At 38.2% G+C, this 15635-nt stretch overlaps 1 protein-coding gene across 5 annotated transcripts in view; it reads right to left on the reverse strand.

The window, feature by feature from the left end:
• The window catches only part of SCAF11 (SR-related CTD associated factor 11), a 71082-nt gene extending 56033 nt beyond the window's left edge, over nt 1–15049 (reverse strand). For 3 of the 5 annotated variants that reach the window (XM_043563498.1, XM_043563497.1, XM_043563495.1), the window contains exon 1: nt 14827–14938. The gene's annotated coding sequence lies outside the window, so the exon portion shown is untranslated. Of the gene's footprint in view, nt 1–14826 lie in introns of all 5 variants that reach the window. The other 2 variants (XM_043563496.1, XM_043563494.1) reach the window with 1 other exon arrangement.
• Nucleotides 15050–15635: the final 586 nt, after the last annotated feature.

Consider the following 15635-nt stretch of genomic DNA (forward strand, 5'->3'; position numbering starts at 1 on the left):
AGGAAGACGAAGAGAAATAATGGCCAGAAACTCCCAAATTTGGTGAAGATATATAAACCTCTAAATTCAAGAGTCTCACAAACTCCAAACAGGATAATGATCATGCCTAGACATATCACAGTCAAACTGCTAAAAGTTACAAATAAAAAAATCTTGCAAGCAGACTGAAAAAACAAGGAATTAATTATGAGGGGAAGGTGGGTTAATGATTTGAATAACTAGTGACATCTCATCATAAACTACATTTATCCAGGGCCAGTTGGCTGACTCAGTTGGAAGAGTATGTGACTCTTCATCTCGAGGTTTTAAGTTGGAGCCCAACATCAAGTGTAGAGATTACTTAAAAATAAAATCTTAAAAAAAAGAAAAAGAAAAGAAACTACATAGACCAGAGGAAGTGGAACAATATTCTTGAAGTGCTTAAAATAGAAAAGAACTGTAAACCTAGAATCCTCAATCTAGTGAAATCATCCTTAAATACAACATGAGAAATGACAAAAGAGCAACAGAAGTGATAAATATCTGGATAAATATAACTAACTATCCTCCTCTTGAATTCTTTAAAATGTTTGGCAATTAAAAGCAAACATCACAACACTTTCTAATAGAATTTCCAATGCATGTAAATGTAGCACAAGACAATTACAACATACAGAGAAAAGGGTAAAGGACCTACAGGGTGATAAGATTTCTGTATTTCACCTGAAATGATAAAATACTGATTCTAAGGAAACTGTGAACAATAAATGGACATATTACAATCCTTAGAGTAATCATTAAAAAAGTGATATATAGGCAAAAACACAATTAAGATGGAATACTAAAAAATGTTCAAATAATCCAAAGAAAGAGGTTACAGAAGAAAAGAGGGAACCAAAAAAATAAAATGGTAGAATTAAATCCAAATATATCAATAGTTAAAATACATGAGATGTAGCGAAAGCATGACTGCATCAAAGGTCAGAAAAGGTCTCAAATCAATGACCTAAATTTCTATGTTAAAAAACTAAACTAAAATTAAATAAAAATGTATACAGAGCAGGCAGAAGGAAGGAAATAGAGTAGAAATCAATGAAATTGAAAACAGAAAAACAGAAAAATCAATGAAACTCAAACCCCATTCTTTAGGGGAAAAAAAATCAATGAAATTTAAACCTCTGGCGAAACTAAGCAGAATACCACTGAATAGCCCTAGTACTGTTTAAAGAAATTAAATCTAGTCCTCCCAAAACAGGAAATCCCTAGGCCCACATAATTTCCCTGGTGAATTTTACTAAACACTTAAAGAAGCAATACCAGTTCAACACAATCTCCTCCAGAAAATGGAAGATAAATACTTCCCAACTACCCTGATACCAAAACCAAAGATAGTATAAGAAAGAACTGATAAACTAGATATAATCTAAATAAACGAACTATGGTGCATTCAGCCATACAATGGTATACTACTCAACCAAAATAAAAACAAAAACAGAAACAGAAAAAAGGAATGGACCAGAGCTTCACTCAACAACTTGAATGAATCTTAAAGACAATATACTGAAAGAAGCCAGTCCCAAAAGGTCACATACTACACAGTTGCATTATTATATGATATTCGCAAAAGGTAAAAACTGTAATGATAAAGAATTGTTATCAGTGGTCACCTGATAACAATTTGAGAAAGGTTTAACTACAAAGATAGCATGAGGGAGCTTTTTGGAGGTAATGGAACCATTCTAAATCCTGACTCTGATGGTAGTAATACAAATACATGTATTAAAAGTCACAGAACTACACACCCAAAAAAGGTCAATTTTAACATATGTTAGTAAAATTTAAAATGTTTTAAAAGTAAAGACTAACATGAAAAAACAATTTTGGGCTAGAACATAAATTGTTAACATTTTTAACAAAGGTATGGCTTCACTGACACCTTCATAGTCTGTCTTTCCAATGGTTCTATACTATCACCAACAACAGAAGCCACCCACGGTTATATCACCACTGATAAGCTTGAGAGGAGGTATTTGCATTTTCTATTTCTGGTTCCTACATTTCTGTAACACTAAAAGATCGTGTATTCTATAGCCCATGGAGACAGAGAGATTAAAAGCAACAGGCACAATTTTACAACCCCACTAAATTCTTTTTTTTCCAGTATTTTTTTTTATGTTTATTTTTGAGAGAGAGAGAGAGCAAGCAGGGGAGGGGTAGAGAGAGAGAGGGACAGAGGATCTGAAGCAGGCTCTGTGCTGACAGCAGAGCCCAACGCAAGGCTTGAACTCATGAACCACAAGATCATGACCTGAGCCGAAGTCAGAGGCTTAACCAACGGAGCCACCCTGGCGCCCCACAACCCCACTAAATTCTAGGGCAGTGTAGAAATAGGTCAGTTCCAATACCCTACTAATGGTATGGAGCTGACCAGTTTTTCATTGTTTGGGGTAAGAAAGGCACTACAGCTCACTCCCCAATTGGGTTACACTCTTATGTGACAGGTGTCCACTCTATGAGAATACATCTATGATGCAATACTTTATTTCTTTTGAGAGACAGAGCATGTGGGAGGTAGGGGCAGAGGGACAGGGAGAGAGAGCATCTTAAGCAGGCTCCAAACACAGCACAGAGCCTGACACGGGGCTCACTTTCACAACCATTAAATCATGCCCTGAGCTGAAATCAAGAGTCAGACACTTAACTGACTGAGCCACCCAGGCACCCCACAATACTTTATTTTAAAAAGAAAAACAAGGGGCACCTGGGTGGCTCAGTCGGTTAAGCGTCCGACTTTGGCTCAGGTCATGATCTCACAGTTTGTGGTTCGAGCCCCGCATCGGGCTCTGTGCTGACAGCTCAGAGCCTGGAGCCTGCTTCAGATTCTGTGTCTCTCCATCTCTTGGCCCCTCACCTGCTCATGCTCTATGTCTCTCTGTCTCTCAATAATAAATGTTAAAAAAAATTTAAAAAAACAAAAAACAAAAACAAAAAACAAGTGCTTTCTATGTGCATGGATACATTACCATAAAGAGTTTGATAAATCATATGAAAGGCTTCCACTATTTCTTCAAATGAGAAACATTATAGGGCAGTATCCTCTTATGTCGTCCAATAATTTCAATATATATTCATGCAATTCTGTCACGGTTCTTAAGATCAAGTCCCACATTGGGCTCTGTGCTGAGAGTGTGGAGCCTGCTTGGGATTCTCTCTTCCTCTCCCATGCCCCTCCCCTGCTTGTGCATGCACATGCTCTCTCTCAAAATAAATAAATAAACTTAAAAAAAAACCTACTCAATATTTATGCAATTTTTCTTTAATAACTCCACCGCTGCTTAAGGTATGGTGGAGGGAACAGAAAGGGGAGTTGCCTGCAATCTTCACTTGTCTTCAAGATTCTCCTCTCCATTTTTGCATCCCCATCTACTAAAACACAATAATATAACTAATTCAAGTGACAGAGGCAAACTTAAAGTTCTTACATTTTTGGTTTCTTTTTATCAGTAATTCCTCAATGCTTATTATAGGTCCCTTGAGAAGAGTAACAAGTGTGGAAAAGCAGAGTTTACATTCAGAAGATTAAGTATTATGCCTATTAAAGACAAAAAAAAAAGAAGAGATTCATTTCACAATCAAACTTCCCAAGAGAACTATCCCAGGAGGAGCCCTTGGGATCAACACCATACCCTCTCACAAGCAGAACAGGCAAGAGAAGAAAGGCATCCTGGATGGAAGTAAAGGAAGCAGAGGAAGAACTGGTATCTTTTTTTCTAATCCAAAACAGAAACACTGTCAATTATATCTTTAACTTAATCCTTGTCCTGTGTTACAAAGACTCCCGACCCAAAACAGCGATCTTGGTCAACCCACATCCCAAAAACATATATATATAGCACAGGAAACACCTGCAAATAAAGAAACAAATCCTAAGAATTAAGAAGAGGAATTAATGACAATAAGTGACTGCATACGAATGCTTGTTGCAGAAGAATGGAAATGGGATTTCATCTATGACAACAGGGAAAAAAGGGACAATGTTCAAAACACTGCTTCTAAAATACTCCTCTGTTCTGTTTAAACAAAATTTTACCAACCTTACTTACATTATAGTTTCAACTCCAGAAATTAGTCTCTAATTTGTACAGATGCTAAATGTCTTGAGGAACTCTTTGGTTCCTCAAGAATTGTCACTCTCTAATACTTTCTAAATTGGTACAAATTGCTATAGTGAAACAAGTATTGAAAATAAAAAAGCAATTGTTTGTGTAGTAAGCAAGACATTCACTCTCTCTTTATTCCAGCTCTGCCTATTATCTGAACTTCTTAAACTTGTTAGGTAGTTATCTCAGATAAATACCATTTCATGTTACATAGGTATATAATCAATGTATTCTCAAATGAATATTTCACACATAACAAGGCATTACACAATCCTACTTCTATAAAACATTACTATTCTAATCTGGAAATACATGACTTACAATGAAAACTTACTTTAAAAATAAAAAAAGAAAGAACATTCTTTTACATTCACATCAGGCGTGGGCAAATATTGGGATTCTTTCCTAATGTAATTTTACTATAAATGCTTCAAATGCCCCAGGAGCTGGACTTCTGGGTATGTTTTCCATACTATTTCTAGCTATTACATTCTGACATTTCCTAAGTTATCTCATTTAGCCTTTACAATATTTTGCAAAGACATCTCCATCTTATATACAATGAAATTCAGTAACTTTTCTAAGGTCACAAAGTCAGTTATAAGTAGTAGGATTGGAATTCACTAGCCCTTTGTCGGAAAAGAAAACAGATCCTAATCCAAGTCACTAGATATTAAAAGTATTAACACTTCAGTAATAAATGGAAGGCAGAGGTTCTCAGGAGAGAAACAGTAGCTATAAAAAATAGAGAAACAGGGGCGCCTGGGTGGCTCAGTCGGTTAAGCCTCCAACTTCAGCTCAGGTCATGATCTCTGTGCTGATGGTTCAGAGACTGGAGCCTGCTTTGGATTCTGATTCCATCTCCCTCTGCCCCTCTCCTACTCAAGCTCTGTCTCTCTCTCAAACATAAATAAACATTAAAAAAAGTTAAACTTAAAAAAATAGAGAAACAAATGGAAATTTTAGAAATGAAAAATACAGTATCTGAAATAAGATTTCAACAACAGACTGGAAACATAAAGGAATGAGTCAGTAAATGTGAGAAAGAAATGATCTAATCTGAAGAACAGAGAAGTGAAAGAGTGAAAGAAAATGAAGAGTCTCGGGGTCCTCTGGACAACATTCAAAGTTCTATTTTTGCCATTTGAGTTCTAGAAAAGTAAAAGAAAGAGACCAGTACATAAACAAATTTTTGCAGAAATAATTTCCAAAACCTTCCCAAATTTCAAAATTCACAAATTTTAGGACATACCGAATAGGATTAACTCAAAAGAAAGATAAACATGCTCAGACAAATCATAATCAACTGCAAAAAAGTAAAGGTAAAAGAAAAAAAATATATTTAAAATAGAGAAACAGCATACAGAGGAAATTGATGATTCAAATTACTGCAAACTTCTCATCAGAAACAACGGGATCCAAGAAGCCAGACGTTTAGTGCTAAAGAATTGTCAACCCAGAATTCTATATCTAATAAAGAAATCTATCAGAAATGAAAGTGGAAAGTTTTCAGTTAAGAAAAACAAAGAAAAAGCAAGAATATTTTAAAACATATACTAAAGGAAATTCTTCAAGCTGAGGAGAAATGAGAGAAACTTGAAATTTCATTAACAAAGAACAAGAAAATAGTCAACAGCTAAAATAAGAGACTACTTTTCTCCTCTTAAGTTCTTTAAAAAATATATGATTACTGAAAGCAAAAATTACTGTCTGGTGGATTTTCATTCCATATACATGTAATCATACAACAACTTTAACATAAAGGTCACTGGGGAAGTTGTCCGGCTTCTACATTCATTTTAAGTGGTAAAAATATTAACTCCACATAGATTGTGAATGTCTCAGTATACATATTATAATCCCTAGAGCAGCACTGTTCAACAGAAATACAATGTGAGCCACATATGTAATTTTAAATTTTCTAGTAGCCATATTTTAAAAGTTAAAATATCAACCTAGTATATTTTATTAACCCAATATGTTTAAATATTAACATCCAACATGTAACCAGTACAAAAAAAACTTATTAAATGAGACACTGTGTATTCTTTTTGTGGTAGTAAGTCTTTGAAATCTGGTGTGTATTTTACATTTACAGCCTATGTCTCCATTCAAACTGGCCACATTTCTAGTTGTCAAGAGTAAGCCTAAAGCAATCACTAAAACATAATTTAAAGAGATACAGGCAGAAGGTCAATAGATGAATTTAAAGTAGGATATTAAATATATTCACATAATTGAAAAAAGGGCAGGAAATGGGGAACAAAATAGTATATATCAATAATTACATGTAAATAACCTAAACACACTAAATAAAAGATCATCAGATTAGATTTTACAAAAACACTGAATTACATACTGTCTACTAGAAACTCAATTTTTTTTTTTTTAATTTTCTATTTGAGTATAGTTGACACACAATGTTACATTAGTTTCAGGTGTACAACAGTGATTCAACTTCTCTACATGTTATGCTATGCTCACCCCAAGTATAGTTACTATCTGTCACCATACAATGCTATTAGAATATTACTATGTTCTCTATGCTGTGCCTCTTATTCCTGTGATTTACTCATTCCATAACTGAAAGCCCATATCTCCCACTCCCCTTTATCCATTTTACCTATCCTCCCACACTCCCCTTCCCTCTGGCAACCATCAGTTTGTTCTCTATATTTATAGGTCTGATTCTGCTTTTTAAGAAACTCACTTTAAATACAAAGACATAGGTCAAAATGAAAGAATGGAAAAAGATATACCATAGCAATAGTCAAAGAAAGTTGGAGTGACTATACTAATATAAAATATATTTTATATTTCTCTTAAGGGCTTGATTGGCTTTGTTTCTCCTTCATTCAATTTTAGTTTCATCTACTTCTGTAGCAGTTTTGAAAAAATAAAGCTATTTTCTGTTTCATGCATCTCCCTCATATTACTCATGTTGACGTCTAAGTAACTGCACATGTACAACAGTTCCTAAAGAAATATGGCCTTAATGCATTAAAGCTGTCCTATCTGAAGGCTCTTCTATGATAAGATTTTCAGGTGAATGATAGCTTACAAATTTTGTAAGTTATTAATATTTATTCCCATTAGAACAATAATTTAAAGAAACAATTTTCTTGACAGGTGATCTAAGCATACAAAATAGTGTTACAAGTATATTTACCTTAACAGATCATTTATCATTTGTAAGCTGTTTCACTGATCCCAGAGAATTTTCAAGGCAGTGTTGCTGTGGCTGCTCTCTTTACTATTTATATTTGTTTTTGCTTACTTTAAGCTGCTGAACTACTACTTTGGCCAGGGTATTGAGCCTGGCATTGGAATACAAAGACAGATAAAGATACTATACCCCTTCCAGCTGCAAAAAGTAGAGCTGGAGAAATAGGATACAAAAGATGAACAACAGAATAGCATATGCTAAGTGCCAAATGTGAGCTACAGGCATTTTTCAGGACTCATTTAGTTAGAAAGAACTCACTTAGGACAGCAATAGGAGATAAGGGTAAAGAATAATCATGGGCCAGAATGTAAATGGACTTAGAAGTTTAAGTCCAAGGCAGGACTTAAATTTTGTTTTGTAAAAAGCGAAAATCACTAAGGAAAAGTACACCTCTATCCCATTTATCTATTTTGACATGTTTAAAATGGGGGTTTTGAAAGTAATGCAGCAGCAGGAAGTGGAAGAAAAAAGAAATGTATGGAAAAGTACTTAGGAAAAAAATGGAAGAATACTGGGGAGCAATAAAGTAGGCCTGATTAGGAATAAGCCCCTCAAGGGCAAAGGCCATGTTTCATTCCCAGACCTAAGAGACACATAGATATCAACAAACCTGGATCACAAGATTATCGGTAGGGAAAATGCTCATCCAGCAATAAACTGTGACATGTCTTTGCACATTTAATACTCAAATACCAAACCTCAGTACATTTTAAAAATTAAAACCACCTGATATATCTTTGCACATTTAACCCTCAAAATACCATACTACAGTACATTTAAAATTTTTAAACACCACCAACATTGAACGTTAGTAACACTGCATTAAAAAGGTTTGAAAATCACTAAGTGGAGTTAACTTAAGGGTATAAAACAACAGAGATGGAGATAGCTACTATTACCACTAGACTTAGGCAAATGTTACTTAAAAATTAAAATAGGCGAGGACACTATTAAGTCACCAATAAAAGGTGACAATCAGTATATGGGACAACTAGAATGCAAAGCTAGGTCGAATGGACTATTTATTTCATGTTTATATTTATTCTGATGTCTATTTATTTTTGAAAAAGAGACAGAACGTGAGTGGGGGCGGGGCAGAGAGAGGAAGACACAGAATCTGAAGCAGGCTCCAGGCTCTGAGCTGTCAGCACAGAGCCTGATGCAGGGCTTGAACTCATGGACCATGAGACCATGACCTGAGCCAAAGGTTGACACTTAACTGTGACACCCAAGCACCCCTCCAAAGAACTATTTTCACTTTACTGTCAAAATTACGTTAAGAAGACTCCCCTAAAAGTACATCTGAGAACTCTCGGATAAAAGGGAAAATAAGGAGGAAGATTAGTCTTATCGCTAACAGAGATGTGAGAGTCTCAAGAGGGTTTAAATTTTAAAGTGAGAACATATCTGATCATAATTTTCATTAAAAGTTTTGGTGTGATAATCTTTTATAGAAACAATAAGTACAATCTTTAAGAAACATATCTGTATGTTGGTTTTCTCCCTGGAGGTGTTGGAGTCCACATTAATGAGCAAGGTGTCCATATGTAGGATGGTGAGGGAGCCCAGAGTGAGGTACTAGATAGAAGTCAAGCAGAATGGTGACATCCTCAGTATGAACTATCTGAGGAGCCTAAAGTGAGGAATGCATCTTGGCACAAGAAATCAGAGCCTAAGAAGAGTGAAAATGATATTCACAGGAGAGAAAGCAGCAGTGGCAACAGAAGTTTGGCTACATTTTGGTGACTGATCCCAAGGATATTGGGAATCAGGTTTCTCCTTGTAAGAGAAGAGAGTTATAAATTTGGAAAGGGAGAAAACGAGAACAAACACTAGAAAACAAACACGTTTTGAAATTGGAAAAATTGGTACCAGCTCATGGTTTTCTATATATAGACATAGAAATACATACATCACCCAAATCTAGGTTTTCTAAATACCTTTCACTGAAAGAAACCACTCCTTGGAGAAACAGCTGATTCTATGGCTACAGCAGGGAAAGTATGTACAAGGTGAACCTGGGACATTTTCTTGCATCAAACGGTAAGGAAGTGCTCAAAGCAAGTCAAAACACAGAAACTAGCTGGAAGGGGCTTTCAGTGGCCAAACTGGGGCATTTTGAGAATAAATAGCAAATGTGATAAAGATTTATAAAGTTTCAAAATACTTCTCCACAAAATACTTATTAATTACTGAGGGGGGGGGGGAAACTTTAGTGAAGAAGCTTGGGAGAATTCATCTAACTCAAGTGATCAAAGTGTACATCATCAGCGATGGCACAAACTGAAATCGTATGCCACAGGATAGGATGCAATGAGAACACACATCATTACTGAGACACTCCTGCCAAAAAACACAATTTGAATCCAACCATGAGGAAATATCAGGCAAATCTAAATCGAGGGACATCTAACGACAAAACTAACCTGTAATCTCTTGAAGTGTCAAGGTCATGAAAATCAAGAAAAATCTGAGGGATTGTTCTAAGTTGAAGGAGTATAAAAAGACATTACAATTAAATGCAATACAGAATTCTGAACTGGATCCTCCTGTTTACAAATGAAATTACTGTGGAAACTGACAAAACCCGAGCAAGGTCTGAGAGTTAGATTGTAGTAATATAGTGATGTTAATCTCCTTATTTTGATATATTTTATGTAAAAGAAAGTCTTTATCTTTGGGGTGATGAGAAGGCATCTGCAGCTTACTCTCAAATGGCTAAAGGTTTTAAAAAACTTCTTTGTATTGTACTTGGGACTTAAGCAGGATGGGTGTCTGCAACTTAATGGTTCAGAGGAAGAAAGTTCTTTGTATTCTACTTGGAACTTTTCTGAAAGTTTGAAATTGTTTTAAAAAAAGAAAAAGATTATCTACAATATTCATTTATAGTACCTAAAACTAGCATATAAGTAAAATGGTACTCCCTCCAAATGAAGAGTATGTGTTTGCACCTCTTCTTATTGTAAGTAAAGACTCTGCTTTATTATTTATGGGATTCTCAATGACCCACTATATATACCCACTGTCGAATACAGTAACCACTATTTTGTTCCTCGGTCCCACTGGCCATATTTCAAATGCTCAACAGCCACATTAGCTACTGTATTGGCAGCAGACACACAGTATTTTTATCATCACAGAAAAGTCTACTACTAGACAGCACTGACCTAGAGTTTGAGAGGCCAACTAATATAATGAGTAACTAAAGGCCCAAGAGTCAGATGGAGTGGAGTATTTCTTAGCAAGTCATTAAACTTCTCTAGAGCTTCAGACTCCTTTCTGTAAAATGGATTAATACACCCAACATTTCAAGGCTACTGAAAAGATCAAACGAAAATTTATGTAAAATGTCTAAAACAGAGTGACTGGCACACAGCAAATATTTGAGAAACATTAGGTATCTTCTGTAATGTGGGCAGATAATTTCTTAACCTTTGATATCAGTACTTTTACATCTAGTCAAGCAATTACAGGAGCATCAGTTTGAAAATAAGAAGCTTACTATCCAGCTTATTAAAAAGGCCAATGAGCTTCATATTGTTAAATTCAATGAAAAATCTTAAGCTCTTACATTACTCAACTCTCATCAACACTTGACCCTACTGATTACTCTCCCCTTGAAATACTCTCTTCCTTTGGTCTCTACAATACCACACTCAACTCATACTTCTTTGACCTTCACAGTATTCTTTGGGAGCTTACATTCCTTCCTCAAACTTTTCATATTAGGGGCCACTGTGATTCCATTCTAGTTATATTCCCTCCCTTAGACAATTGATTCCACCTATAGTTTCAACTACTTATATAAATGACTTCAATTTTCTATTTCCAGCTGATACCTCTCTTCTGAAATTTAGAACCATATTATCTAACTGCCTATAAAAATTTCCATCTGAAAGTTCCAGAGGTTCCTTAAATACAGTATGTCAGAATCAAAAGAACCTTGGTCCTTATGTGGTATCACCTTCCACCCAGCTGTTTACCTCTGAAATTTCTATCTCCCTCACTTTGGATCCATCAACAGAGGCCTGGTGACTACAAATTTCATTCACTTTTGCCCACCTCCAAATCAAGCTATCCTCATCTCTTCTGGACACTACTATAAGAGTCTTAACTAATTTTCCCACATCCACTCTTGCTGCTTCTCCTCCCTTTCAAAACCCATCACCATAATCATAATTCTGCTTTCTGTAACTACCAAAAATAAGTATAATTTGGCTTCCAAAAGACAGCATTTTAAACAGTAAGATAGTTATACCACTCTACCCTTAGCTAAGTATTCTTAGTTCCTTCTATACCCTGATAAATCAGTTCCAAGGTCACATTCTGTAATCCTCTACTTTAAAAATATGTCCCCTGATCTGAACGTAAATCATGGATAAAAGTAACTTAGCAGTTTATGCAAAAGACTGCATAAAGTTTCAAACCACAATTACTGTTTTTATTGCTTTAATGTCTCCAGCTGAAAGCAGGTTAATCTATTAAATATTTACTAAGCACCTACTATGTGCCAGGCATTGTTCAGGTGTTTGGGGACAAAACAATGACCCAAAGTGACAAATCCCCTGTTCTCACAGAACTTGCATTAAAGTGAAGAAGAAATACAATAAATTTAAGATAATAAATTATACAGTATATTAGAAATTAATAAATGCTACGCAGAAAATCTGGCTTAAAAAGTGGTAGGAAACATGGGAAGGTCTGCTGTCTTACAGAGTAGTCAGAGAAAACTCTCAGTAGCATAGTGGAAGGTGACTGGACAAAGTGAGGTAATCAAATCAGAGAGGAAGAGGAGACGCGAAACACTCAGAGCCTGGTAGACCATAAGTACTATGCATTTTACTATGACTGAGAAGGGAAGCCATTTGAAAAGAGAAGTGACATGATTTGACAAGTTTCATCAGGATCACTCTGGCTGTTGAGTGTTAAACATCATAGGTAAACAGAAGTCATAGTGAGACTTTTGGAAACTATTTTGCAAGTGAGAGATGATGGTGTTGTTTTTATATGTGTAAAACTTTATGTACCTAAGTACTAGAAAGAACAAAGTCACAACTTTAAAAAAAGACAACAATGATAACACAAAGATGAATCTTGGGAACACCAAGATTTTAACTCTGAGCTCTACTCAGTACTAATACCAGTTAGTACAATTCAGATGCAAGATAAGGTGCAAAGCTATTCACTTATTCTTTCAGACAGAGACCATAATTAACAATTTAGGTTTTGAGCCTCTTTATTTCACCGCGCTAGGTAAGTCAAGATCCAATCTACATCACTAACACACCAGGATAGATGGTGGCAGAGCTTCCTAATGGGAAGTTCCAATGAAAATTATTCTAAGGTTGACTCTTTTTATTACCTCTACATATGCCAGTCTCTTTAGTTAGGTTTTACAACCATCTCTCACTGGTGTACCTAAAAAGTTCAGTAATAAGTCAATGAGTAGCATAATACTGTACTCCTACTAAAACATGCTACTAATGGTGAATCAACAACATCATGTAACTGCACTGTTTCATCCTATCTCTAGTTAATAGCACAGCTTTTCAGGAAAAATGCCTAGCCACACTGCCTCGTGCCCAAAAAATAATGCGGAAGCTGAGTGACCCCTGAAAAATTTCGATTTTAACTCATGGACTCCAATAATAGCACATAAAGATGTATCCCAAAAATCACCCTTAAGATTTTCTCCATGACACGTTTCAGGCAGCATATTTACAAACAATTTTCTATTCTTTTCTACAGTTTTATAACCTCATGACATACTGAACAATGTTTTTGCAGTGTGAGTACACAAGGAGTAAGCAAACGACCAAATCTTAGCCCACCAAAAATCTTAAAATGTACTCAAATTCTCTGGTAAAAAGGTCACCATCTAATGAAGTAAAACTGAATGATTATAAACACATTTGCAAGCACTGAAAAATATTACAAAGAAAAAGCGGCAGCTACAGTAAGAATTACAAACTTAAAAACCCATATTGCATAAACACAATACGAAGTAGATTCAGATTATCCTTAAGAGAATAAAACAAAAAAAATCCAAAGACAATTTCAAAATTTCATCTGCCCAATAAAACAACAAAAAAATAAAAGTCCCACAAGCTTTTTACTGCAGCTCTTAACCAATAGCAAAGAGGTGAGATGATTAAGCTAACTGCCAAAGATATAGGAAGAAGAAAGCAATGGTCTGGAAAGAGACTTGATTCTTATCAAAATTTTAATACAATTACCAATAAAATTCAAAAACAGCAATTATTTAAGAACGTTTTGCCTTCAATATTCTGCTGAGGTAAGCAGTCCTATGCTTGAGTTAACTTTTAAAATGAAAATTACATCTATTAATATGCTTTTTCCGTAATTCAATGAAAATTCACAAATTGGGAAAATTTAACATCAGTATCTACCAGCCAAACATTAAAAACTTTTCGATCAGTTTTGCTTAAAGATCTCAGTTCACTGTTGGTATGATAAAAGATGTTAATTAAAACGTAATCCAATATTAATGATAATCACTCAACTCGTAGACGCTGACAGAAATACGCTACAGAAATACGCTGGGGGTATTTTACAATTCACAACATTTGAATCTCTGAGTGTTTTCACCAACTACTTAAACCAGGGGTTTACTTTTAAAACAATTTTTCAAAATGCATATGGGTGCGAAGACAGCCAGCAATCTGTTAAGAAACGTCTTTGATGGTTCAAAATTCCTAGGTGAGACGAGGAGCGACTCATTAAGCTAAGTTTAGATCCGGCCCTTTTGTGGTCAGCCCAGGAAAAGGGTTTAAAAATTGTGGGGGCGGTGGGGGGGGGGGGGGGAACAGTTCGAAATTCAGGACGTGGGGTAAACGCCGATGCCTAGCAGCACCGGCTCTTCCCTATTCGCGCACTGAGAGGTCACGACGTAGTAAAGTTTGGTTTCACAAGCGGGCTTGGACACTATTGACAAAAGCAAAGTCTTCCAAGTAAAGCGAACTTGGGGGTCGGAGAGCGCCCGGAAGCCCAGCCAGACACGTTTCCACTGCAGGGAGGGGGTGCCTGTGTGGCGACTGGGTGGTGGAACCTCTAGCCTCAACACCCCCCCCCCCCACCGGACCCCGCACCCGGCAGGGGACAAGCTTCGCCGGCTGAAGCGGCGGGGAGGCGGGTAGGCCACAAGGAGGAAATGGGACAGAGTGTCGACTGTGAGGCGGCGGCGGCCGAAGCGGGGCCTCCCTCGCAGGGTAGCGAGAAGGAAGGGGGGCCCTCCCCGCCGCAGCTTCCCCTGCCTCGAGAGGCAGCTCCAACTTTCCTCCAAGCGCAGAACGCCGCCTGGGCCGCGCGCGATTCCGAAACTTTGTCCGCCCTCCTGTCGCCCCGGGCCCGCTCCTCCGCTCTGCGCCGGCCCGTAACAGCCCCCACTTCGCCCGGACAGCCGCCTGAGCCCATCCGCCCCCGGGGTCGGCCCGTGTTTACCTCAGGCCGAGGTCGAGGCGCTTGCTCCGGCGGCGGCGGCGGCCCCACTGCAGGTCCCTAGGTCCCCGTCACGACGCCAAGTTCCCCAACATGGACTCCTTCGTCCGCTTTGAGTTGTTCCGGGGGCCGCTGGAGCGCCGGCTCTACCGGCCGGGTCGGGAGGTGGCGGCGGAGCAAGGAGCGGACCCGGGCTGCGCTGCTCCGCGCGACTTGCGCCACCGCTGCTCCCCCTCCCCCCGCCTTGTCTGGCCTCCTCCCTCCCCTCCCCGCGCGTGCCCTCCCCCTTTCTCCCCCTTCGCTCCGCTCCGCTCAGCCGCGCCGCCACATGTCGGCGCGCTACGGTGACGACGGCGGCAGCAGCACCCGCAGCCCTCTCCCTACTCGTTTGCTGGGCCCTGCGCGTACCGCTGCAGCGCTCAACCGGACCACTGGGGGGCGCTGGCAAACCACCCTTAGCGACGAGGAACGTGGCGGGCGGAGTGACGTCACGCGGCCTGTGAGCGGGCGGGAGGACGGCAGCGAGTGGCGCGGGCTTTCTGGGAAACGTCTTCCGCAGGCTGTCATCCTCCCACTCGGCGGACTCTGCGCAGGCGCAGTGTGTAAGGCGCTCGAGTTGGCGCTGCTTTGGCGGCGCAGTCGGGTAAGACGCCGTGGACAATGAAGGAAGCCCTTGGGGACCTGGACGTGAGATGGTTTGCGTGGCTTTTGCTACCCTATCTTTATGGTAATCTGATATTGAAGAATGCTATTATGTTGTTTGGCGGTGGATTGAGTTTTCACCCAGCACCATTGCCCACCTGAAATACATC

The sequence above is a fragment of the Prionailurus bengalensis genome, chromosome B4 (assembly GCF_016509475.1).
Source record: "Prionailurus bengalensis isolate Pbe53 chromosome B4, Fcat_Pben_1.1_paternal_pri, whole genome shotgun sequence".
Classification (NCBI taxonomy): Eukaryota; Metazoa; Chordata; class Mammalia; order Carnivora; family Felidae; genus Prionailurus; species Prionailurus bengalensis.